Source organism: Elephas maximus, chromosome 2 (assembly GCF_024166365.1).
Source record: "Elephas maximus indicus isolate mEleMax1 chromosome 2, mEleMax1 primary haplotype, whole genome shotgun sequence".
In the NCBI taxonomy this organism is placed as follows: Eukaryota; Metazoa; Chordata; class Mammalia; order Proboscidea; family Elephantidae; genus Elephas; species Elephas maximus.
This window is the reverse complement of record NC_064820.1, coordinates 212,092,403-212,119,188: the sequence shown is the minus strand read 5'-3', so window position 1 is coordinate 212,119,188 and position 26,786 is coordinate 212,092,403. Positions and strand designations below refer to the sequence as shown.

At 40.2% G+C, this 26,786-nt stretch overlaps 1 pseudogene; it reads right to left on the bottom strand.

Moving 5' to 3' along the window:
• Positions 1-18,198: 18,198 nt before the first annotated feature.
• On the bottom strand, positions 18,199-22,616 carry LOC126068301 (olfactory receptor 6F1-like; annotated as a pseudogene).
• Between the last annotated feature and the right edge of the window lie 4,170 nt (positions 22,617-26,786).

Below are 26,786 nucleotides of genomic sequence, written 5' to 3'. Positions count from 1 at the left end.
TGGCTCAGGGTGCATGATAGGTCTTACTTCCAGCCCAGGGAGAGCAACTATCAGTGAAGCCAGCTTGGGACCCAGTGCAGAGCTGGGAGGGGTCAATTAAATGGGAGAGAGTTCTTGTCAAAGGGGAGGTTTTTTGGTCAACACAGTAGATTTGATGTAAGTAGATGTCTTATGCTGAGAGCACCGCTCTTCACTGTCCCAGAGGTGTGAGTGAATTTTCTGCCACTCAGTCTCTCCTGATGTGGAAAACACATCTTAAACACCACTGCTTGTCTCATCATCCCAGCACCACACCAGTGGAACCAGCCTGCATGGTGCCATTTCCCACTGGGTCAGGTCTGGCAACTCCTCCCTGCTTCTGAGCCATCTCTCCCTCCCCCTGCCACTCTCTGATTCCTCAACTTTGCCTTTGATGTTCTGGGCTTCTAGCTTGTTATAAGTATAATTGTTTCACTTGATTTTTTGGTCTTTGTTGTAAGAGGGGTCACCAGAAACATCCGCTATCGTGGCTCTGCCTGTTTTCATAAGTTTTTACAGTAGTGGTCTCATACCCTCTATCATGATCTCTGTCAAAAAAGTCAGTGGTTGTATTGGGGCACCATCTAGTTGTACTGGACTCAGTCTGGTGGAGGTTGTGGTAGTTGTGGTCCATTAGTCCTTTGGACTAATCTTTCTCTTGTGTCTTGCATGAATCAAAAAAGGAAAATAACAAATATTGGAGAGGCTGCAGGGGACTTGGAACTCATACTCTGCTGGTGGTAATGTAAAATGGTACAACCTTTTCGGAAAATGGCATGGCACTCCCTTAAAAAGCTAGAAATAGAAATATCTTATGATCCAGCAATCCCATCCTAGGAATATATCCTAGAGAAATAAGAGCTGTCAGAGGAGTAGACATATGCACACCCATGTTTTTTGTAGCATTATTCACAATAGCAAAAAGATGAAAACAACCTAAGTGCCCATCAACAGAGGAATGGATAAACAAACAATGGAATACTACGCAACAATAAAGAATAGTGATGAATCTGAAAAACATCTCATAGCGTGGATGAATCTGGAGGGCATTATGCTGAGTGAAATAAGTCAATCACCAAAGGACACACACTGTATGAGACCACTATTATAAAAAGTCCTGAAAAGGTTTATATACAAAAAGAAACAATCTTTGATGGTTAAGAAGGAAGTGAGAGGTAAGGATGGAAAACACTATAGTAGATAGGAGCTAAGCAAAGCCTCAGTTGTCAAGAATTTCATTTTACTTGAATCTACAATCAACACCCGTGGAAGCAGCTGTCAAGAAATCAAAAGACGCATTGCATTGGGCAAATCTGATGCAAAAGACCTTTTAAAGTGTTAAAAAGCAAAGATGTCACTTTAAAGAATAAGGTACACCTATTCAATCAATGGTGTTTTCAATTGCCTCATATACTTGAAAAAAGCTGGACAGTGAATGAGGAGGACCAAAGAAGAATAGATGCCTTTGAGTTATGGTGTTGGCGAAGAGTGTTGAATATACCATGGACTACCAAAAGAATGAACAAATCTGTCTTGGAGGAAGTACAGCCAGAATGCTCCTTAGAAGTGTGGATGATGAGACTTTGCCTCACATGCTTTGGACATGTTATCAGGACAGACCAGTACCTGGAAAAGGACATCATGCTGGGTAAAGTAGAAGTCAGTGAAAAAGAGGAAGACCCTCAACAAGATGGATTGACACAGTGGCTGCAACAGTGAGCCCAAGCATAAAAATGGTTGTGAGGCTGGTGAAGGACCAGGCAGTGTTTCATTCTGTTGTACATAGGATTGCTATGAGTCAGAACTGACTTGATGGCACCCAACAAGAACAGCAAGTATATTCCTAGAATTTCCATTTTATTCTTTTTAACTCCATCTTTTCATCTATTTCCTCCATTTTATCCTCTATTTTCCTGAATGTATGAATCAGCTATTTTAAAGCCTTGACTGTTAAATCTATTTTCTGGCCATCTTGTCTGTTGATTTTTTTTTTTTTTTATTGTCTTTGGAATGTTATTTGTCTCTTTGGAAGAGTCTTTCAGAGTATTCAGTTTGTCACAATAAGAGAAGTGAAAGTCAATGCAGTTAATATTAAAGGAATTTTATTTTGAGTCATATTTTAAAATTATGAAGAAGATATTTAAAGATGTATGAGAAGATATTATTTATTATGCTTGGGAACTTCAGTTGCCACTAACTGACATGTTGGATTTGGAGAAATGTATGTTATTTGAAACCCTGGTGGGTTAGTGGTTAAGACCTACGGCTGCTAACCAAAAGGTCAGCAGTTCAAATCCACTAAGCACTCCTTGGAAACTCTATGGGGCAGTTCTACTCTGTCTTATAGGGTCGCTATGAGTCAGAATTGACTCGACAGCAACGAGTTTGGTTTTTAATTTTTTTTTATGTATGTTATTAAGAAGCCATGGATTCAAAAGTTCTCTGTTGAATGGGTGGCTCCTTTAATCAGAAGCAGGATTCTAGAGAACAAAGCACAGAATCAAAAGCTTAAGTATTAAAGATCATGTGAGTAATTAAAATAATAGCTTTCAAAATTGAAGAATAGTACTTACAAGCCACCTGTAGAACATGATCTTTTAACCTTCTCTTTTCAAATCTTGGAATTCCTAGGTGGTGCAAATGGTTATGCTCTTGACTTGAAAGGTTGGAAGTTTGTATCCACCCAGAGGCACCTCAGAAGTAAAGGCCTGATGATCTACTTCTGGAAGATCACAGTCATTGAATACTTGGTAGTGCACAGTTCTACTCAGAAACATGTGAGGTTGTCTGTCATGAGTCAGAACTGACTAGATGGAAACTGTTCTTTTTTTGTTTTGAAAATTTTGTCCTTAATCAAAACAACAGTGCAAACAAAAGCAAAAACAAACACAAGCAAATAAAAACAATTTGCTAACCTGAAGAGGAAACCCTAGTGACATAGTGGTTAAGAGCTACAGCTGCTAACCAAAAGGTCAGCAGTTTGAATCCACCAGGTACTCCTTGGAAACCCTATGGGGCAGTTCTACTCTGTCCTATATGGTTACTTTGAGTTGGAATCAGCTCAATGGCAACGGGTTTGGAGGTAAACTGGAGAAGGTAGAGGATTTTCTTAGAGGAGTCCTTATGCACAAAATAAAAAAAATTTTTTTCCTAATCTTCACACTACTACTTAGTAATTACACTCATAATATTGGTTTTTGGAAGATACTGCTTTGATAGTTCACCCAATTTTTCATCAATCAAGGGGCAAGTCTGGATATTGAATCCTAAAACTCAACTCTGGAGCATTTATTCATGACTGATGCTGTACAGCAGGACATGAAAAACCTGTAGACATCCAAATCCATAGATTTATTGATATTCATAAAACTGTTTGAACAAAACCATACAAGAAACTTATCCAGGTCCACTTCATATGAGGTGCTCATGATAGCCACAAATAAAGGCATAATCATGACTCTAATATGCCACAGATTAGATATATCTCTTCCAAATTTTCAAAATTATAAAATACCCTATAAATATTCAGCTGGAATTAAAGGCTTGCCACCGAACATAAGCCTTACTGGTGAGATTAAAATCAATAATTGACCTATTTCTATAGGAAAATACAAGTGAACTAAAAAAAAAAAAATCTGATTGTGTGTAGAGATGACAGGTCAGAAAAATCTATTCTCTTCAGATTAAATAAAATCCTGATAATTGCAGATGAAAATGTGCAGAGACAGCTTAAAAAATTGCAATTTGGGCTGTGACCAGATGGGGTAACAAGGTGGAGGCACTCTGCTCTCCCTTCAGTCACCCAGACCCATCTTCATGTCCTACCTCCTGCTACTGCACAGACTATTGATAAGATAATTTGGAACCAAAGATTAAAAAAAAAAAAACTGGAGGTAGTATTTTGTCAGGAGAAATTGTCATAAATAAAGTCAATTTTTGTGAGAAAACGCACTGAAACAGATACGAGTCAGAATGATTTGTGAGAAAAATCTGGTATGAAGTAATTCCAAAATGTCCTTTATTAGTGATGATTCAATGCCATTACAGAAATTCCATTAGAAATGCTTTCTTCTTGGTAAACATGTCCCTTTAACCTGTATTGAGTAAAATATCACAGTAAATGACCACAGAGGATGCAGGAAGTCCTAGGTCCCAACCAGAAACTGAAATTTAATCCAGCAGAGTTAACTATTTATTGTAATGATTTCAGACTTGTCAGATTTCACTTTGTTGAATCAGGCCCTGAAAGTGCCAGGAAAGCATGCTTTGCAACAGATCATTATTCTCAGTATACAGACCTCAAGGTACTTTTTGCGTTTGACCCTGTTAGGAAATGATACCACAATTCAGCCAATGATATAAATGGAATACCCTCAGGAGGTAGACTAGGAGGGGTGGTAGAATGGATGGTGGCAGCAGACAAAAAAACCGCACAGTTTGAAACCTACTCAGATTGGGACAGAGATATCAAGAAGACAGAGGCTTCCATGTATACAGTTTGCTCTATTAACAAAGGCTACATGAAAACCACTTGGCTTTCAGAATATTTTGTTGTGTCAAGTTCTTTAGCTGACCAAGTTCTAAAGATCTTTTCCCATTCCTTTGTTAGAAGAAAGATGAGGTTGCAGCACTTGAGGCATACCATAGGCAGTGCTCTCGTGAAAATGACCCTGATATAAGATGCACTGCAACAGAGAAAAATTGTAATGCAAAAACCAAAAGTTATCTGTGAAGAAGTGATGTTTACAAGTCAGAGTTGAATATAACCTTGCCTGCAGCATTTGTAAAACTTCAGCAGTTATGTGTTCATGAAACCTTTGAAGAAACTGAAGAGAAATGGTTATCTTTGCTGGCAAGTATTCAGGGTTAGAATATGTAAGGGAATTCCCTAAACTTTCAGCAGAAATTGTGGTTGTCAAAAAATTAAGTTTTGCATTATGAAAACATGGAAAATTCTCTTACCAATGATACTAAAGGTCTTCTTGTTAAATGTTGTTAAAAATCTATGCAGAGGTGGGGCCAAGATGGCTGACTAGGTAGAAGCTACCTCGGATCCCTCTTGCAAAAAAGACTCAGAAAAACAAGTGAATCGATCACATACATGACAATCTATGAACCCTGACCATCAAACACAGATCTAAAGAGTTGACCTGAGTGACAGAGACTGAGAATGAACAACCACGGGGAAGCAGCGACTGTTTTCGGAGCCTGGAGCCAGCGTCCCAGTCAGGAAACCTTGGCACTGTGCTTTGGACTGGGCGCAGGGGAGCTGAGCACGGCATCCTGAGACAGCGCAAACATGGGACACAGCCCTAGCCCCCAGAAGTGAACTTGGGGGAAGCCCAGCCAATGCACGCAGGCAGCGCAGCAACGTGGCTGACAGGAGAAGTCACCGGGAGGCAGTGACTGGTTTTGGAGCCTGGAGTGCGGCGTCCCAGCAGGGAAAACTTGGCACTAGGCTTAGGACTGGGAATGGAGGAACTGACCGCAGCTTCTGAGACAGCACAAACATGGGACGAGGGCCTGAACCTCGGAGGCAATCTCTACCCAGCCAGGGCACACAGTCGACGCGCCCCTCGGGAATCTCAGATAAAACAGTCATCCCAAGCAAGATAAGTAACTTTTTCTATATTCCGGGGTGCTACTCTCTCCTGTTTATCTGAACCCTCCCCTCCCCTTCCCAGGCAGCTTCATTAACATTGGAATTTCCTGAGCCAGGGAGAGAAGTGCACTGTGGTTTTTCTTTTCTTCTCTCTCTCTCTCTTTTTTTTTTTTTTTTTTTTAACTTTTCCTAACCCATTCTCCTGGCCAGAAAGAGAAGTGCACTGCAGTTTTCCTTTTCTTTTTTTTTTTGATCTTTTCCTAACCCATTCTCCTGGCCTGAGAGAAGCAGCTATGAAAAACCCAGGGACCAAAAATCCTTCCCTAATTGCACTAAAAACACAGAACAAGCTCCAGCCAAACATATGTGATCCACAGTCTTGGGCTTTCATCCCTACAGGGAACAAGGTGGCTATTATAATGCAAAGGCATTTCTGATAGGGATCTGAATGTAATTGTTTTAGGAGATTACTGGAAAGACAAGTTTCCCAGATCTGATATCTCTGCATATTCAACAGAGCCGTCACTGACCCACAACAGGGAACTGAAGGCTGAAGCTTCCCCCAGACCACTTAGCCTCCGGGCTTAGGGGTCTAAGGAGGGTGACACCTACCAATCTGTAGAGGTACTTGCATTGGGGGCCTAAGGTACAGCTGCAGAGCCCACCCACCAAAGTGCTTTAGGAATAGAGACACACCTACCTCACTGGCACGTGGGGGAAGCCTGTCAGCACCCTGCCCCCCCGGAGAGTGAACCCCTGCCGCTACTAGAATCTGGTGCACACAACTATCACCACTACTTCTCTAGGTGGATAGGTGACAGTCTGCACCACACACTTGATGACCCCAAATCAGATTCTACTCAAGAATAGTGAATGGGCTCTTAGGCTTATATATCTGGTAACAGCCCAAACCAGCTGGTAATAGGACATAAGTGATTCAAAGGCTACAACAATCAAGACAACGCAACCTAGTAGCCCATCTACGTATACTGAAAGAAAACAAAACAAGATAAGATTCAGTGAGCAAATATAGAATAAACCACTACAATATCTTAGAGATGGCTTGGAGACAGCAGTCAATATCAAACCACATAAAGAAGCAGACCATGATTGTTTCTACAACTCCCCAAATTAAAGAATCAAAATCTTTCCCAAATGAAGATACAATCCTGGAATTGCCAGATGCAGAATATAAAAAACTAATTTACAGAATGCTTCAAGACATCAGGGATGACCTCAGAAATGAAATAAGGCAATCTACAGAAAGAGCCAAGGAACACACTGATAAAGCAGTTGAAGAAATCAAAAAGATTATTCAAGAACATAGTGGAAAAATTAATAAGCTGCAAGAATCCATACAGAGACAGCATTCAGAAATCCAAAAGATTAACAATAAAATTACAGAATTAGACAATGCAATAGGAAGTCAGAGGAGCACACTCGAGCAACTGGAATGCAGGGTGGGGGGCCTGGAGGACCAGGGGATTGACACCAATATAGCTGAAAAAAATAGATAAAAGAATTTAAAAAAATGAAGAAACCCTAAGAATCATGTGGGACTCCATCAAGAAGGATAACTTGCATGTGATTGGAGTCCCAGAACAGGGAGGGACAACAGAAAACACAGAGAGAATAGTTGAAGATCTGTTGGCAGAAAACTTCCCTGACATCATGAAAGATGAAAGGATATCTATCCAAGATGCTCATCGAACCCCATTTAAGATTGATCCAAAAAGAAAATCACCACGACATATTATCATCAAACTTGCCAAAACCAAAGATAAAGAGAAAATTTTAAAAGCAGCCAGGGATAAAAGAAAGGTCTCCTACAAAGGAGAATCAATAAGTTCAGACTACTCAGCAGAAACCATGCAGTCAAGAAGGCAATGGGATGACATATATAGACCACTGAAGGAGAAAAACTGCCAGCCAAGGATCATATATCCAGCAAAACTCTCTCTCAAGTATGAAGGTGAGATTAAGATATTTACAGATAAACACAAGCTTAGAGAATTTGCAAAAACCAAACCAAAGCTACAAGAAATACTAAAGGAAATTGTTTGGTCAGAAAACCAATAATATCAGATACCAGCACAACACAAGGTCACAGAACAGAACATCCTGAAATCATCTCAAATAGGAAAATCACAAAAACAAATTAAGATTAATTTTAAAAAGAAAAAAAAGCTCAAAACAGGGAATCATTGAAGTCAATATGTAAAAGATCACAATAATCAAAAAGAGGGACTAAATACAGGAGGCATAGAACTGCCATATGGAGAGAAAAACAAGGCGATATAGGACAATACAAGTTAGGTTTTTACTTAGAAAAATAGGGGTAAAAATTAAGGTAACCACGAAGAGGTATAACAACTCCATAACTCAAAATAAAAGCCAGGAAAAACATAACGACTCAGCACACATAAATTCTACTACTATGAAAATGAGGAACACACAATTTACAAAGAAAAACATCTCAGCACAAAAAAGTAAGTGGAAAAATGAAATTGTGAACAACACACACAAAAAGGCATCAAAATGACAGTACTGAACACATACTTATCTATAATTACGCTGAATGTAAATGGACTAAATGCACCAATAAAGAGACAGAGAGTCTCAGACTGGATAAAGAAACACGATCCGTCTATATGCTGCCTACAAGAGACACACCTTAAACTTAGAGACACAAACAAACCAAAACACAAAGGATGGAAAAAAATATATCAAGCAAACAAGAAGCAAAAAAGAGCAGGAGTAGCAATATTACTTTCTGATGAAATAGACTTTAAAGTTAAATCCACCACAAAGGATAAAGAAGGACACTACATAATGATTAAAGGGACAATTGACCAGGAAGATATAACCATATTAAATATTTATGCACCCAATGACAGGGCTGCAAGATACATAAAACAAACTTTAACAGAACTGAAAAGTGAGATAGGCACCTCCACAATTATAGTAGGAGACTTCAACACACCACTTTTGGAGAAAGACAGGACTTCCAGTGAGAAGCTCAACAGAGACACGGAAGACCTAATTGCTACAATCAACCAACTTGACCTCATTGACTTATACAGAACACCCCACCCAACTACTGCAAAGTGTACTTTTTTTCAAGCACGATGGAACATTCTCTAGAATAGACCACATATTAGGTCATAAAACAAACCTTTGCAGAATCCAAAACATCGAAATATTACAAAGCATCTTCACAGACCATAAGGCCATAAAAGTGGAAATCAATTACAGAAAAATTAGGGAAAATACTTGGAAACTGAACAATACCCTCCTGAAAAAAAGACTGGGTTATGGAAGACATTAAGGAGGGAATAAAGAAATTCTTAGAATGCAACGAGAATGAAAACACTTCCTATCAAAACCTCTGGGACACAGCAAAAGCAGTGCTCAGAGGTCACTTTCTATCGATAAATGCGCACATACATAAAGAAGAAAGAGCCAATATCAGAGAACTGTCCCTACAACATGAACAAATAGAAAGTGAGCAAGAAAAGAATCCATCAGGCACCAGAAGAAAACAAATAATAAAAGTTAGAGCTGAATTAAATGAATTAGAGAACAGAAAAACAATTGAAAGAATTAACAAAGCCAAAAGCTGGTTCTTTGAACAAATTAACAAAATTGATAAACCATTGGCCAGACTGACTAAAGAAATACAGGAAAGGAAACAAATAACCCGAATAAGAAACGAGATGGGCCACATCACAACAGACCCAACTGAAATTAAAAGAATCATATCAGATTATTATGAAAAATTGTACTCTAACAAATTTGCAAACCTAGAAGAAATGGATGAATTCCTAGAAAAACACTACCTACCTAAACTAAAACAACCAGAAGTAGAACAACTAAATAGACCCATAACAAAAAAAGAGATTGAAACGGTAATCCAAAAACTCCCAACAAAAAAAGCCCTGGCCCGAACGGCTTTACTGCAGAGTTCTACCAAACTTTCAGAGAAGAGTTAACACCACTGCTACTAAAGGTATTTCAAAGCATAGAAAATGACAGAATACTGCCTAACTCATTCTATGAAGCCACCATCTCCCTGATACCAAAACCAGGTAAAGACATTACAAAAAAAGAAAATTACAGACCTAATCCCTCATGAACATAGATGCAAAAATCCTCAACAAAATTCTAGCCAATAGAATTCAACAACATATCAAAAAAATAATCCACCACAACCAAGTGGGATTTATACCAGGTATGCAAGGCTGGTCTAATATTAGAAAAACCATTAATGTAATCCACCATATAAATAAAACAAAAGACAAAAACCACATGATCTTATCAATTGATGCAGAAAAGGCATTTGACAAAGTCCAACACCCATTTATGATAAAAACTCTCACCAAAATAGGAGTTGAAGGAAAATTCCTCAACACAATAAAGGACATTTTTTTTTTTTTATACAAAGCCCACAGCCAACATCACTCTAAACGGAGAGAGCCTGAAAGCATTTCCCTTGAGAATGGGAACCAGAAAAGGATGCCCTTTATCCCCACTCTTATTCAACATTGTGCTGGAGGTCCTAGTCAGAGCAATTAGGCTAGACAAAGAAATAAAGGGCATCCGGATTGGCAAGGAGGAAGTAAAATTATCTTTATTTGCAGATGGCATGATCTTATACACAGAAAACCCTAACGAATCCTCAAGAAAACTACTGAAACTAATAGAAGAGTTTGGCAGAGTCTCAGGTTACAAGATAAACATACAAAAATCACTTGGATTCCTCTACATCAACAAGAAGAACATCGAAGAGGAAATCACCAAATCAATACCATTCACAGTAGCCCCCAGGAATATAAAATACTTAGGAATAAAGCTTACCAAAGATGTAAAAGACCTATATAAAGAAAACTACAAAGTACTATTGCAAGAAACTAAAAAGGGCCTACTTAAGTGGAAAAACATACCTTGCTTATGGATAGGAAGACTTAACATAGTAAAAATGTCTATTCTACCAAAAACCATGTATACATACAATGCACTTCCGATTCAAATTCCAATGACATTTTTTAATATGATGGAAACAAATCACCAACCTCATATGGAAGGGAAAGAAGCCTCGGATAAGTAAAGCATTACTGAAAAAGAAGAAGAAAGTGGGAGGCCTCACTCTACCTGATTTCAGAACATATTATACAGCCACAGTAGTCAAAACAGCCTGGTACTGGTACAACAACAGGCACATAGACCAATGGAACAGAATTGAGAACCCAGATATAAATCCATCCACATATGAGCAGCTGATATTTGACAAAGGCCCAGTGTCAGTTAATTGGGGAAAAGATAGTCTTTTTAACAAATGGTGCTGGCATAACTGGATATCCATCTGCAAAAATATGAAACAGGACCCATACCTCACACCAAGCACAAAAACTAACTCCAAGTGGATCAAAGACCTAAACATAAAGACTAAAACGATAAAGATCATGGAAGAAAAAATAGGGACAACCCTAGGAGCCCTAATACAAGGCATAAACAGAATACAAAACATTACCAAAAATGATGAAGAGAAACCAGATAACTGGGAGCTCCTAAAATCAAACACCTATGCTCATCTGAAGACTTCACCAAAAGAGTAAAAAGACCACCTACAGACTGGGAAAGAATTTTCAGCTATGACATCTCCGACCAGCGACTGATCTCTAAAATCTATATGATTCTGTTAAAACTCAATCTCAAAAAGACAAACAACCCAGTCAAGAAGTGGGCAAAGGATATGAACACGCACTTCACTAAAGAAGATATTCAGGCAGCTAACAGATACATGAGAAAATGCTCTCGATCATTAGCCATTAGAGAAATGCAAATTAAAACTACGATGAGATTCCATCTCACTCCAACAAGTCTGGCATTATTCTAAAAAACACAAAATAATAAATGTTGGAGAGGCTGCGGAGAGATTGGAACTCTTATACACTGCTGGTGGAAATGTAAAATGGTACAACCACTTTGGAAATCTATCTGGCGTTTTCTTAAAAAATTAGATAGAACTACCATAATACAACCCAGAAATCCCACTCCTCAGAATATACCCAAGAGAAATAAGAGCCTTCACACGAACAGATATATGCACATCCATGTTTATTGCAGCACTGTTTACAATAGCAAAAAGCTGGAAGCAACCAAGGTGTCCATCAACAGATGAATAGTTAAATAAATTGTGGTATATTCACACAATGGAATACTACGCATCGATAAAGAACAGTGACGAATCTGTGAAACATTTCATAACATGGAGGAACCTGGAAGGCATTATGCTGAGTGAAATTAGTCAGAGGCAAAAGGACAAATATTGTATAAGACCACTATTACAAGATCTTGAGAAATAGTATAAACTGAGAAGAACACATACTTTTGTGGTTACGAGAGGGGGGAGGAGGGAGGGTGGGAGAGGGTTATTTACTGATTAGTTAGTAGATAAGAACTGCTTTAGGTGAAGGGAAGGACAATACTCAATACATGGAAGGTCAGCTCAACTGGACTGGACCAAAAGCAAAGAAGTTTCCGGGATAAATTGAAGCTTCAAAGGTCAGCGGAGCAAGGGAGGGGGTTCGGGGACTATGGCTTAAGGGGACTTCTAAGTCAATTGGTAAAATAATTCTGTTATGAAAACATTCTGCATCCCACTTTGAAATGTGGCATCTGGGGTCTTAAATGCTAACAAGCGGCCATCTAAGGTGAATCAATTGGTCTCAACCCACCTGGATCAAAGAAGAATGAAGAATACCAAGGTCACACGGTAACTATGAGCCCAAGAGACAGAAAGGGCCACATGAACAAGAGAGTTACATCATCCTGAGACCAGAAGAACTAGATGGTGCCCAGCTAGAACCGATGACTGCCCTGACAGGGAGCACAACAGAGAACCCCTGAGGGAGCAGGAGATCAGTGGGATGTAGACCCCAAATTCTCATAAAAAGACCATACTTAATGGTCTGACTGAGACTAGAGGAATCCCAGCGGTCATGGTCCCCAAACCTTCTGTTGGCCCAGGACAGGAACCATTCCTGAAGACAACTCATCAGACATGGAAGGGACTGGAGAATGGGTTGGAGAGAGATGCTGACGAAGAGTGAGCTACTCGTATCAGGTGGACACTTGAGACTGTGTTGGCATCTCCTGTCTGGAGGGGATATGGGAGGGTAGAGAGGGATAGAAACTGGCAAAATTGTCACGAAAGGAGAGACTGGAAGGAGGGAGCGGGCTGACTCATTAGGGGGAGAGTAAGTGGGAGTATGTAGTATGGTGTATATGAGCTTATATGTGACAGACTGACTTGATTTGTAAATTTTCACTTAAAACTCAATAAAAATTATTTTAAAAAATCTATGCAGTATACAACAACAAAAAGACGAATAACCCAATTAGAAAATGGGCAAAGGATATGAACGGGCACTAAACCAGAGAAGACATTCAGGGGGCTAGCAGATACATGAGGAAATGCTCATGATCATTAGGCATTAGAGAAATGCAAATAAAAACTGCAATGAGATATCATCTCACCCCATCAAGGTTGGCATTAATCAAAAAAACACAAACCAAGAAATGTTGGAGAGGTCTTGAAGAGACTGGAACACTTATACACTGCTGGTGGGGATGTAAAATGCTACAACCACTTTGGAAATCGATTTGGCTCTTCCTTAGAAAGATAGAAATAGAAGTACCATAAGATCCAGCAGTCCCACTCCTTGAAATATATCCTAGAGAAATAAGAGCCTTCAAACAAATAGATATATGCATACCCATGTTCATTGCAGCAGTGTTTACAATAGCAAAAAGGTAGAAGCAACCAAGGTGCTCATCAATGGATGGATGGAAATACAAATTATGGTATATTCACACAATGGAATACTAATGCAATGATAAAGAACAACAATGAATTCATGAAACATAGCATGGAGGAATCTGGAAGGCAGTATGCTGAGTGAATTAGTCAGTAGCAAAAGGACAAACATTGTAGGAGACCGCTATTAAAAGAACTCAAGAAAATGTTTAAACACAGAAGACAACATTCTTTGATCATTTATGAGGGTGGGGAGAGAGGGAGGGAAAGGGGTATTCACTAACTTGATAGTAAACAAGAATTATAGGTGAAGGGAAGGACAACACACAATACAGGGGAAGTCAGCACAACTGGATTAATACAAAAGCTAAGAAGTTTCCTGAATACAACCAAATACTTTGAGGGACAGAGTAGCAGGAATGGGGGTCTAGGGGCCATGGTTTCAGGGGATATCTAGGTCCATTGGCATAACAGAGTGTATTAAGAAAATGTTCTGCATCCCACTTTGATGAGTGGCATCTGTGGTCTTAAAGCAGCCGTCTACTGGTCTCAACACACCTGGAGCAAAGGAGAATGAAAAACACCAAAGACACAAGGAAAATATGAGACCAAGAGACACAAAGGGCCACATAAATCAGACACTCCATCAGCCTGAGACCAGAAGAACTAGATGGTGCCCGGCTACCACCAATGACCACCCTGACAAGGAACACAACGGGGAATCTCTGATGGAGAAGGAGAAAAATGGGATGCAGACCTCAAATTCAAGCAAAAAGACCAGACTTAATGGTCTGACTGAGAGTGGAGGGACCCCAGAGGACATGGCCCCCGACTCTCTGTTAGCCCAAAACTAAAACCATTCTCGAAGCCAACTCTTCAGACAAAGATTAGACTGGATTTTTAGATATAAAATGATATTGGTGGGGAGTGTGCTTCTTAACTCAAGCAGACACATGAGACTATGTGGGCAGCTCCTGTCTGAAGGCAAGAAGAGACGGCAGAGGGGGACAGAAGATTTCTGAATGGACAGGGGAAATACACGATGGGGAGAAGGAGGGTGCTGTTACATTGTAGGGAGAGAAACTAGGGTCACATAACAACGTGTGTATGTTTTTGTATGAGAAACTGACTTGAATTATAAACTTTCACTTAAAGCACAATTAAAAAAAAGAAAAAAAATTTATGCAGTGTAACAAATAATCTTTTAGCTATGCTATAAACTGACCTTTACTATTAGCTAGGCAACTAAAAACACCAAAATCAGAAAAGCTGGTTTCATTATTCATTATCTTTTACTTAAATTTATTCTTCCAGAAAACAATCAATATCAATAAGCACAAACGGTTTTCAAGGTTGATAAACATACCTTGTCTTCAGAACTAATGAACATACCTGTTTTCAACAGTGATAGACATATCTTGCTTTCAAAACTTCAGGGGTCTTCTAACCAATATTCACTGATCTTGTGGTTGTCTTGTAACTGTCTATCAAAGTTAATGTCAACCAATTAAAAATTTTGTTCAAAAGATCCTGATATCTTTGTATATAAGATCTTTAAGAATCCTAACTAACTGGAGCACTTATTTACTTGATAAATGATATGCTGCCCAACTTTAAAATTGTCTATGAAATCTGCATAACGATCTATTAATGGTGTTGAGTTTTTTTTTTTTTTTGTGGCAGTGTACATGCTGGAAAGCAAACTGTCTATATTCTTACAAGGGGAGGACAAAAAAGACTTGAGCTCTTTTGTAGCTTCTCTTATTCAAGTTATGCTGCATCCCTAAACAAAACAAAACAAAACAAAAAACAAAACAAAACAAAAAACAAAACAATACAATCCATTGTTATAGAGTTGATTCTAACCCATAGTGGCCATATAGGATAGAGTAGAACTACCCCACAGGATTTTTAAAGCTATTATCTTTATGCAAGCCGACTGCCACATCTTTCTCCTGTGAAGCAGCTGGTGAGTTCCAACTACCAACCTTTAGGTTGGTAGCAGAGCGCTTTAACCATTGAGCATCCAGGCCTCCTTGCTACATCCCTACTTTATTTTTCTTTATTTATTTTTATTGTGCTTTAGGTGAAAATTTACAGCTCAAGTTAATTTCTCATTAAAATTTTATACACATATTGTTTTGTGACATTGGTTGCAATCCCCACAATATGACAGCACACTCCCCCTTTCCACCCGGGTTCCCTGTGTCCATTTGTCCAGTTTCTGTCTTTTTCTGTCTTCTCATTCTGCTTTAGGACAGGAGCTGCTCATTTGGTCCTATATATTTGAACTAGGAAGTCTGCTCCTACGTGTATTAATTTTTTGTTTTATAGGCCTGTCTTTAATCTGAAAAGTGGGCTTTGGGAAGGGGTTCAGTTCTGGGCTAGCTTCTGGGGGCCATAGTTTTGGAGGTTCCTCCAGACTCTGTCAGACCATTAAGTCTGGTCTTTTTACATGAATTTGTATTCTGTTCTACGTTTTTCTCCTGCTTTGTCTGGGACTCTGTTGTGTTCCCTCTCAGGGTGGTCATTGATGGTTGCTAGGCACCATCTAGTTCTTTTGGTCTCAGGCTGTTGGAGTGTCTGGTTCGTGAGGTTCTTTAGTCCTTTCGGATAGTATTTTTCTTTAGGACAATTATTGAAATCCAGAGTCTGGTACAGAAGGAGTGGATCATGGCAAGGTATCAGTTCCTGCACAGGTGCAACCACTAAAAGTGACTGGAGGAAGAGTGTCCCTTATTTTTCTATTTTTGATGCTGCATTGGCAGCTGTTAGACCACTATCCAGCAGCTTTTGAGTTTTCTGAAATTACTTGGTTGTGCTGTACCGCGGTACCTGAATTGTATTGTTTGACGCTTTCCTGTCCAACTGTCCTCGCCACTGCGTGAAGCAAAGTACATTAAGCGATGATGTGGCCACAGCAACATTTTTTTTAACAATTGCAGAATAAACTGCATATCTGATATATAAAATTTAAAACTCTCCTAGCTACTATTTTAAGCTGAAATTTCTGTATGAGTTTAAAAAGTTATATAAAAATCTAAGAACTGGTTTTATTTTTATGAATGAGCACTTTACGTGTTTTTTTCTAATGTAAATTGTTCATAATAAACCAGTTTAATGACATAAATTATTTTAATCACCTAAAAAACACTAAATCAAAAGCTCACCAATTAAGTATATTACCTCAAAATACGTGTTGTAACTGCAAAATTGCATTGCATTTAGGTAGAGCTCATTAACGTAGGAAAGAAACACCAGAGTTAATACAGTTATTCTGTATATTCCCGATTATTTCCGTCATTTAACATTAAATCTTGGATACAATTCCATGTCAAACTGACTTATCCACTTTAAAAGCTAAAAACTGCTCTCTCCCTGTTTTTACTGTAGTGAGATGAGGAACAGATGTGGGAAAATGCTTTGAAGATAACTTTTATTGAGAGTGATACTAGACATTGCTTTTGTGGTCTTGAGAGCTCATGACTTACCTATGGAAACATAAATGCTATTTTTCTTCAAGAGAAGTGAGCATACTTTTTACTAGTAGTTTTAATTATTTAGAACTTCTCATGATATAAGCTTAGAAATACTGAATGTTTAGTCATGAATTAGAAACTCATGCTCAGAGTGAATGAAGGAAGGAAGCAGACCAGGTATAATATGATTCACTATGATACCATAAGAGGTAGATTTTCAATATACGCACACTTTTTGAATAATAATATTCATCACTCATATAATGAAATATTTTTTCCTATTTCCCTCAAACCTCTCTTCTATTCCATTTTTGATCGGGGACTTGGAAGAAGTTTCAAATAATGCAAACAGCATTGAGGGAATAGCTGCTATTCAGCAAAAGGCTTTTCTCCTATGAGAAAGCACCCTCACTGTGTAGGTGTAAGCCAAAGCAGAAAAGGGCATATAGAACACAGCTGCAGCCTGATTGAGCTTGCAGAGCCCTGGTCTGGTTCTTCTAACCCAGAGGCATAGAAAAGTGTTTAAATGAAGGGAAATGAACCTTTCATGTGTCGATGGTTTAAAAGGTTCCTATCTTGGTTCCCTAAGAGATGAGTCCCTTTGGAGAAAAATCAAATAACTAGTATAATTAGCAATACATTATTTTTCCTCTGAAGCCACTGGATGCCTTGCTGTTGGTGACTTACATGGACTAAGTAAGTAATCAGAAGCTCTTTACTCTTTTTGTCTCTATGAGTCATTGATAGACTCCCTGGCACACAACAAACAAGGACCACACACTCTTATGCAAAGGGCTTCTGCTATATCCAAACCCTCCACCTGTCCTGATTATCTACTTTTTACTTTTGATCACCCACATTTTGGATTACTTAGTAAACTCTCCTTTTAAACAAATGTAGCACGCTATACTTGTAGTTCCTAATTCCATATGTATCTATTTTATTATATTTTATCAAAAAATATTATGCTGAAATAACTACATATTCTGATTTCAGTTATCCTTTTGTTTAAACTTTTCCCATTTCTCATATCTCATCGTTCATAAATATCATTTTTCTTAAATTGTTCACTTTTGTGATAAAAAGAAAAATTTAAAAAAGGACAAGAGTTTATAGTTCATTTAGCAAAATATCCTTCTCACTGCATATGTGCTCCTAATTTTATAAATGAAACTCATGGATGGTTTGCTTTGTCTTCTCATATTCTTACTTGGATCCTCTGTATACATGGAAAAAATTTACAGGAGATTTGTTATGTTAGAGATAATTTGTTTTCTCTTTCATTTCTTTAGCAGTGTTTCTCTTACTTCCTTGTTACAGATCATATAGATTAAGGAGTTTAGAACTGGAGTCACCACAATGTTCAGGAAAGTTACAGGCTTGGTCAGGTCTAAGGCATCTTTGATTGAGGTTCGGACATGAAGGAAGATCTGTATCAGGTAAGTACCACAGTTACATGAGAGGAGCACGTGGAGAAGGCTTTGCTCTGGCTGCTGGCCAAGGGCATCCTGAGGACAGTGCTAATGATGAAGAGGTAGGGGACCAGGGTGATGAGGCAGGAACTTAGAATAACCACAAAAAATGATCACAAAGGCCAAGAGCTCCACTGCTTGTGTGCTGATACAGGCCAGCACAATCCAGGGGGCAATGTCACAGAAGAAGTGATTGATGGCATGTGAGCTGCAGAAGGAGAGGCCACTAATGAGGGCTGTGGACACTGCAACGGCTAGGAATCCACAGACCCAGGAACTCAGGGTCAGCTGTGCTGAAAGCAGGCTGCTCATGATGACACCATAGTGTAGAGGGTAGCAGATGGCAAGATAATGGTCGTAAGCCATGGCTGCCAGGAGGAAGTATTCTGTGCAGCCTAACAAGAGAACAAGGTATGATATGGTCTGGCTTCTTCCCAGGAGGATGGCCAGGGCCTTGGGGACTGCAGCTGTGGTATACCAAATCTTCAGGAAAGAGAGGTTACTCAGAAAGAAGTACAGGGTGGTGTGGGGCTGGTGGGAGGTACTTACCAACATCAAGATAACAACGTCACAAGTGACTGTGAAGATGTACATCACCAGAAAAAGCATGAAGAGATAGCTGAAGAGCCTGGGAGACTGTAAACCCCAACAGGAGACTGTTTCATTATCTGTGCCCATTGTAGTACTGAAATAAAGCAGGAAACAGAGATCCAAGACTGAAAGACTTTGAAACAAACCACATAGTTCTAGAAAAATAAAAATAAGTGAATTCATGAGAGAGACATTTTCTTACATTTATGAATGCCTCTTCTGTACCTGGAGAGGTACACCAGTGAGTCATTTGTTATTATAACCAAGTATCAGTTTAGGAAACTAATGTGTAAATAATTGTATCTATTTTTTCAAAGATTGCAAATTTATCATACAAGATTCAAATCCAGCCTCTCAGCCTCCGTCAGCTTATTCTAGGCATTACCATGCATTCCTTTCAGCCATAGATTACATCTACATCCACCAGGACTGACTGCCTTTCACCTGGACTCACTATTTTCTAAGTGTACTTTTTGTGCATGGTCCTTGAATAAAAATATGTAATTTTGTCTTTGTTCAAAATCTGCCTCCCAAATATAGGTTCCTTTCACGTGCATATTTGACAGTAATATCTTCCCAATTGCTCTTCTAATATATAGGATTTGTCTTCAGAAGTACCGAAGTGTCCATTAACAGATGAATGGATAAATAAAATGTGATACATACCTACAATAGAGTAATATTCATCCATAAAAAGAAGTGAAGTTCAGATGCCTGTTAAGACATAAATGGACCTTGAAAATATTACAGTGAGTGAAATAAGTTACACACAAAAAAATAAGTTACACAAATCATCCTACTTATATGAAATAATTAAAACAGGCAAATACATTAGTGGGGAGGCATTGCTTAAATGGTACTGAGTTTCTATTTCCGATTGAAACCATTTGGAAATGAATAGTTTTGATCATTTTGTAAGTGGGAGGGGGAGAGCTTGCACTTGGGAGGAGGAAGAGACGGGGTGGTGACATTCCTCAATAAGATGGTCCCTATGTAGTTAAACGTTAAGCCAAGGAAATTGTCCCTATGGGGTCCCTAACTTGATAGGGTCCCTAACATGGTAATTAAACGATAAGGCAAGGAAATACTCTCTATAGGGATCCCTGACTTGGCTGTTAAACATTAACAGGGAGAGATAAGAGAAAAAGGGTATAAAACCCTAAGAAAATGACTATCGGGACACTCAGACTCTCTCAGTATCCCACTTGATGCTCCCTAATCAAGTGTACTTTTGCTACTAACCCTCTGCTCACTAATAAACCTCTGCTCACATGGCACTATTTGTCTCAGTGTCTGAATTCTTTCCTACACTGAAGACAAGAACCGAGGCTATTCTCTGATAACATCTTCTGGTGCCCTAACTCAGATGGAAAGCTTTCCCCTCCTTCGTCTGGAAAGTGGTGAGTCCAACATAGAGCACAGGCTCTCTTTTTTTTCCTTTCCAGCCCTGCTCCAAGGTACCCTACCTCTGCATGTGTGTGTTTTGTTTCTTCTTAGGAGGGAGGTCTGAGAGGTGCTAGAAAGATTTGTCTGTGCTTGGTCTGACTGTTAACAAGAATATGGTAATAATGAGTGTCTGACTCTTTCAGACTCCGAAGAAAAGAGGCACTTCCTCCCTCCACTTTGCAGAGGTGTCTGGGTCAAACCCGAGACGTGCAGGGGCCTCACAGGGACTTCCAACTTCACTTAATTAATAACCAGGCTCGTCTGGGGGCGCGCACATAAGAGTTGGCTGCCCAGCGCTCTGAGCCGTCCTGACCGTCTTAGACAACTGGGAGAGAAACTGAGACACGTAAGAGAAGCGCCAGCCGACTGGAGGGGAAACATCCTCTAGGAGTCCTGCTCACAAAGCAGCACATTTTCAGCCCAGAACTATTGACCCCAGCAATAGTCATGCCAAGTCAGCAAGTCTCTTTAGGAGACCAGCCACCCATCTACCTTTTGCACTTCTCAGCTCCATCCAACTTCTGGCTAGCATACTTACATCTATATCCTCCGTGTATGCTTTGCAAAAGGGATTAGTGCTGTATTTGTAATAGGCTAAGGGAAATTGTTTTGGAGAGGGACCTTCCTCCCTTTCCTGTTTATATGATCATTGTGAAGCTAAACACAGGCAGCCTTTTCCTGATCAGCTCCTCCTTCTTTCATGTTATAAAAGAATGAATAGGGACACACTAGTCCGCCTCATCAAATTAAGAATCTTAAGGTTGTTCATTAGACTAAAGTTGTATCTGTTACCCCCCTTTACAAAGAATCTGAATGTCCGAGAGTATACAAATAAGTGGACTCAGGAGTCTACTTTAAGACAGCCCTCCATGCCCTGATTCCCTCTTTCAGTGTTCAGAAACAATTCATAAAGTATACAGAGAGGGGCAGATGTGAGGAACAGGTTTGTTGGTTCTGCAGAGAAAAAGAAGGGAGGGGCCTAAAGAATAATAAGATTATTCCCCCTTGGGTATGGACAGAAGAGAGGCTCCCACAAATGCTAAATCATCTCCTATGCCCAATTCCAGGGGATCCCCAGGATTATGTCTTGTGTCAACAGGCGAGGCAATTGAGGTGTTGGCTTCAATGGATAGCAAATTTTGCCAATGAAATGAAGGCTTCCTGGACAGAGGCATAAAGGACCCCCCACCCTGAAATGGCTGGCAGGGTATATGATGATCAGTTTCTTAACAAAACAAGGACATCAACAAATATACAGGTTCATGTCCCTTCAAGACCACAGTCATAGACAGGAACAAAGACCCCTAAGACGGAGGCAGTAGGAAGTTTCCAGGCAAGAAACGTCAGGACGGGCTACACAGTAAGGCTAGTTAATTCTGGAAGCCATTTTCTGGGCAGTGATTTAACATAGGGGGCACAGGAGACGTCCTACCCCCTATGGCTCACTCTGTTCCTTCCCAGATGGGAAACCAGAACTCGGTACCACCAGCCTCACCTCTGGGGTGAACCCTCAAACCCTGAAGAAAGAGAGATTAGTCTTCTTTTGTAACACCGTGTGGCCTCAATATAAATTGGAAGATGGAGAAATCTGGATAGAACAGGGAAGTCTAAATTACCATACCATCTTACAGCTAGATCTGTTTTGCTGGAAACAAGGCAAATGGACAGAAGTTCCTTATGTCCAGGTTTTTATGGCCTTAGGGGAAAATCCAGAATTGTGTAAAAAGTGTGAGATAGACCCCACAGTTCTCACCATCATTACAAACCAAGCAATGGATACCTTACACCCAAACCCTACCATCCTTACAACCCCACCTTTAGATACCAAAGAAATGTCTGTTCCTCCTATTCCTCCCTACTCCAATTCCTTGTCCACAGCACCTTCACCACCCTACCTGTGGGCCCTTCAAGAAGTCGCTGGCCCTAATGGACCAGTCAGGGTGCAAATTCCCTTTTCAATACAGGACTTAGGAAAGCTAAAAACAAAGCTAGGAAGTTTCTTTTACGACCCTAACCACTATATAGAAAAATTTAAGAACTTAACACTCACCTTTGATTTAGGTTAGAAAGACAATGATAATCTGTAATGAAACACTCACCCAGGGAGAAAGATTAAATCTCATCAAGGGAGCCAGATGATTAGCAGATGGGGTATGTATACAAAACCAACAGGCCTACCCCATGGGCATGGCCGCAGTCCCAGGCATAGACCCTGGATGGGATTATAATACCCAAGGAGGCAGACGGGTGAGAGACCACATGTTAGTGTGCCTGGTTGAGGGAATGAAAGCTTGTGGGATAAAACCTACCAATTTAAATAAGCCGGCCACCATCGGCCAAGGGCCCCAAGAAAACCCCAGTGCCTTCCTAAAAACTCCCAGGCCCGATCCTTCAATGAAAATGGCCTTAAGCTGATGGGTCCCTGGGCTCTAAGAGGCTCCCAGTGAGAACACCGAAAGCATCAACACTGGTGCAGAGGAGCTGAGAGTCACCCTAGATGTAGCGGGAAGGTCAATAACTTTTCTTTTGGACAGAGGAGCCACCTTTTCCATACTAAACTCCTATCGAGGACCCCTTTCTTCTAACAAAAGTATGGTTCAGGAAGTAGAAGGGAAACCCACGGTAAAATATTTTACTCCATCATTACACTGTCTGTGGGGTGCAACAAGCTTCTCATATCAATTTTTAATCCTCCCAGAATGTTCTGTCACACTTCTAGAGAGGGACATATTAAGTAAGGTAAAAACTCTAGTGATCTTCTCAACAGAAGATCTAACTCTTAACCAAATAATGACCTCACAAATTAACTGAAATGGAACTTTTATAGATAGAGATGAACAGCAAGAGTTAAACCCCCAGGTATGGGCTACTGAGATACCAGGATGGGACACATAACACCACCCCAGTAATGATAAGGTTAAAGGATCCCAACAAATTTCCAAGAAAAAAACAATACCCCATTAACTTAGAAGCTAGGCAGGGACTGCAAAACATAATTATTACCTTTTTAAAACACAGAATATTAATTCCCTGCAACTTCCCCACACTTGTTCCTTTGTTGGCCCTCACGCATGTATTTCTCTAGACTGAAAAATGGAGTATACTGAGAAATGTCTTTAGAATTCTTCGGTCACCCAACAACACATGCTCCAAGTTTTCCACATACTGCTTCCCTGCAAGTAATCCACATGCCCATTGCTTTTTCTTACATTTTCTGAGCTGTGCTTCCTGAAGTGTCCTCTGCTTGGGTCTTGGTCCTATGGGCTCCTTCTCTTCATTTAGGTTTCAGGCTTTAAGTCACCCCCATAGAGAGTCCTTGACCACCTCCAATCTCAAGCAACCACTCAGTTCATCTCTAAAATAACACCAATTTTTATTATCTTAACAATAGCTGTCAGCATCTGAGTTTTTTCTTGTTTATTAATTTTTAATAAAAAAAACTTCATTGGGAGGCAGAGTCAACATGGCTATAGACAGAAACACCATGCTGTCCCTCTGCAGCAAGACCTGAAAAACTAAGTAAAACAGATACAAACGTCAATCCTGGAACTCTAAGCATCAGATGAAGGCATAAAGAACTTGATAAAGCACCAAAAGGAATAAAAAACTGACAGAGCAGAGAATGAGGAGATCTATGGGGTGGAGGTCCCCTACCAGCTAATGCAGCACGAATTTGCCATCTTGGACTACAGCCACCAAAGAACACAGACAAGGAGTACAGGAAGGCAATTTCATGGAGCTCCCAACAGGAGACAGAGCACCTGGTAACCAGAGATACATACTTTCCCACCTCACTCCCTCCCCCCAAGCTTCTTCTCTCTATGCAGACTCTGCTGCTTTCCAACAGGGCAGAGAGACACAAGTTCCAGCCATGCAGGTCCACCCTGCCCCCACCAGCCAGCCCCTTCAGCTCCATTTAATTATTTATTTTTGGCTTTTTATGTTTTTTCTCTCTCTCTTCTTTCCTTTCCTTTCTCCTGCATGTCTAGCCCCATGCACTGCCTCCACCCTTCTCAACGGACAGGGTTGCACCTCTCAGCTAGAGAGCCACAGGCACACAGCCTTCCCAGGTCTGTACCCTCTCCACTCCTTTAGCACCATATTTTGTTTGTTTTTTCTCTCTCTACCCCTTCCTTCCTTTCCTTTCTCCAGTCCACCTATCCCTGTGCACCATCTCCACCCTTCTCAATGGGCAATGTTGCACCACTTGGCTAGAAAGCTACGGACACATGGCCTCCTTGGTCTGTGCTAGCCTCACTGGCCAACTCCCTCAGCACCGTATTTTTTCTTGTTAATTTTGTTTGTGTTTTTTTTTGTTGTTGTTGTTTGTTTCTTCTCTCTATCTCCCATCTTTCCTGTCTCCCGCCCTCCTAGCCCCATGTGCTGTTACTGCTCCTTCTCGAAGGGCCTTACCACATGGCTCAGGTAGAGAGCCAATGGCACACATCCTCGCCGGATCTGAGTTACCCCACTGGTCTGCTCCCTCAGCACATTTTTTTAGTTTGGTTGCTTTGTTCTTTTCTTTTTTTCTCTCTCTCTCTTCCTTCCTTCCTTTCCTTTCTCCCAACCACGTAACCCTGTGCGTTGCCCCCACCCCTTCTCAAAGGGTCATGCTGCAGTGTTCTTCTAGACATCCACTGGCATATGGTCTCCTGGGTCTGAATCATCATCACCAATCAGTTCCCCCAATGTCATTTTCGTTTGTTTGTTTTATTTTTTCTGTTGTTTGCATTTTCTTCTCTCTCTCCATTCCTTCTTTTCCTTTCTCCCAGCAACCTAGCCCTATGTGCCACCCCTTCTCCCCTTATCAATGGGCTGTGCTGCACTGCTCAGCTACAGAGCCTCTGGCACATGGGCTCCCCGGTCTGCACTGCCCAACAGGCTAGGCCTCTCAGTGACATATTTTTTTATCTCCTTCATTTTTCACTTTCTCCTTTTTCCCTCTTCCTCCCATCTAGGCCCTGTGCTGCCTCCTCCCATTCCTGATGGGCTGTGTCACAATGCCTGGAGAGAGATACATAAGTTTGCCAATATTCCCATTCTGTCTTGCCCTTAATGGCCAGTTCCCTCAGAACCATATTTGTTAATTTTTTTTGTTTCTTCTTTCTCTTTCACTTCCTTACTTTCCTGTCTTTGCCCACCTAGCCCCATGCACTACCCATGCCCCTTTTCAAAGGGCTGAGCAGCACCACTCAGCTAGAAAGTCACCAACACTCAGCCTCCCTGGATCTGCTCAGCCCCTACCAGTTGAATCCTATAGCACTGCCATCTTATTTCTTTTTTTCTTCATTTTTTTTTGCTTATCTTTCTCTCCATTTCCTCTTCTTTCTTTCACCCACTTAGCTCTGCACATCACACACCCTCCCTTCCCTCCTGCCTATCTTCACCATGCACCAAGTTCTGCACCCCCAAGTAGCACTGGCATGGACCTCCAAACCCATGGCCTGCCCTGCACTGCACCCTGGCTGAACCCCAACAGCCACAGTTCGTGCTGCAAAGAACAGTCACTGCCACTCTCCCCCACTGAACTTGCCCTGCTTCACAATAGCTGAATGACCAGCCCTGCCACCTGGACAAAGTGTTGAGAAATATAATGCCCACACATTAGCAAGCAAAAAGAAAGCCCAGCCTGCCTGCCCAGACATTACCAAATAAAACAAAAAAGCAAGATGAAACAAACAACTCTACAATCAATAAATAAAGAAAATAATTTCTGAATGTCTCAGAGACAGCAGACAATACCAAAACATAAAAAAAGGACAGGATCGCTCCAGAAAACGACCAAAATAAAACACCAGATAAACTTCTGGTAAAAGAAAGGACACTGGAATGACTTGATAGGGAATTCAAAAGTCTAATATTCAAGGCTCTTCAAGGAATTTGGAAAGAGATGAAGGAAAACACTGACAAAAATAAGGAAAAAAATAGACAAAATGATGGAAAATATGGACAAAATCAGGAAAAACACACACAAAGCAGTGGAAGAATTCAGGAAAGTAACACAGGAACAAAATGACAAAATAGCTCAAAACCATACAAAAAGAACAATTAGAAGTTCAAAGGATAAACAACAAGACGTCAGAAATGAACAGTGCAATAGAAGGTTTTAGGAGCAAACTTGAAACAATGGAAGACAGAATCAGTGAAATTTAAGACAAATCCATGGATACCACTTTGTTTGAGGAAAATCAGAGAAAAGAATGGAGAAAAATGAAGAAACCCTGAGAATAAGGTGGGATACAATTAAAAGCAAAAATTTCCATGTGATCAGAATTCCAGAACTGGGGGAGAAAATGGAAAACACAGAGAGGATCACTGAAAATTTGCTGACAGAAAACTTCGTTAATTTTGTGAAAGAT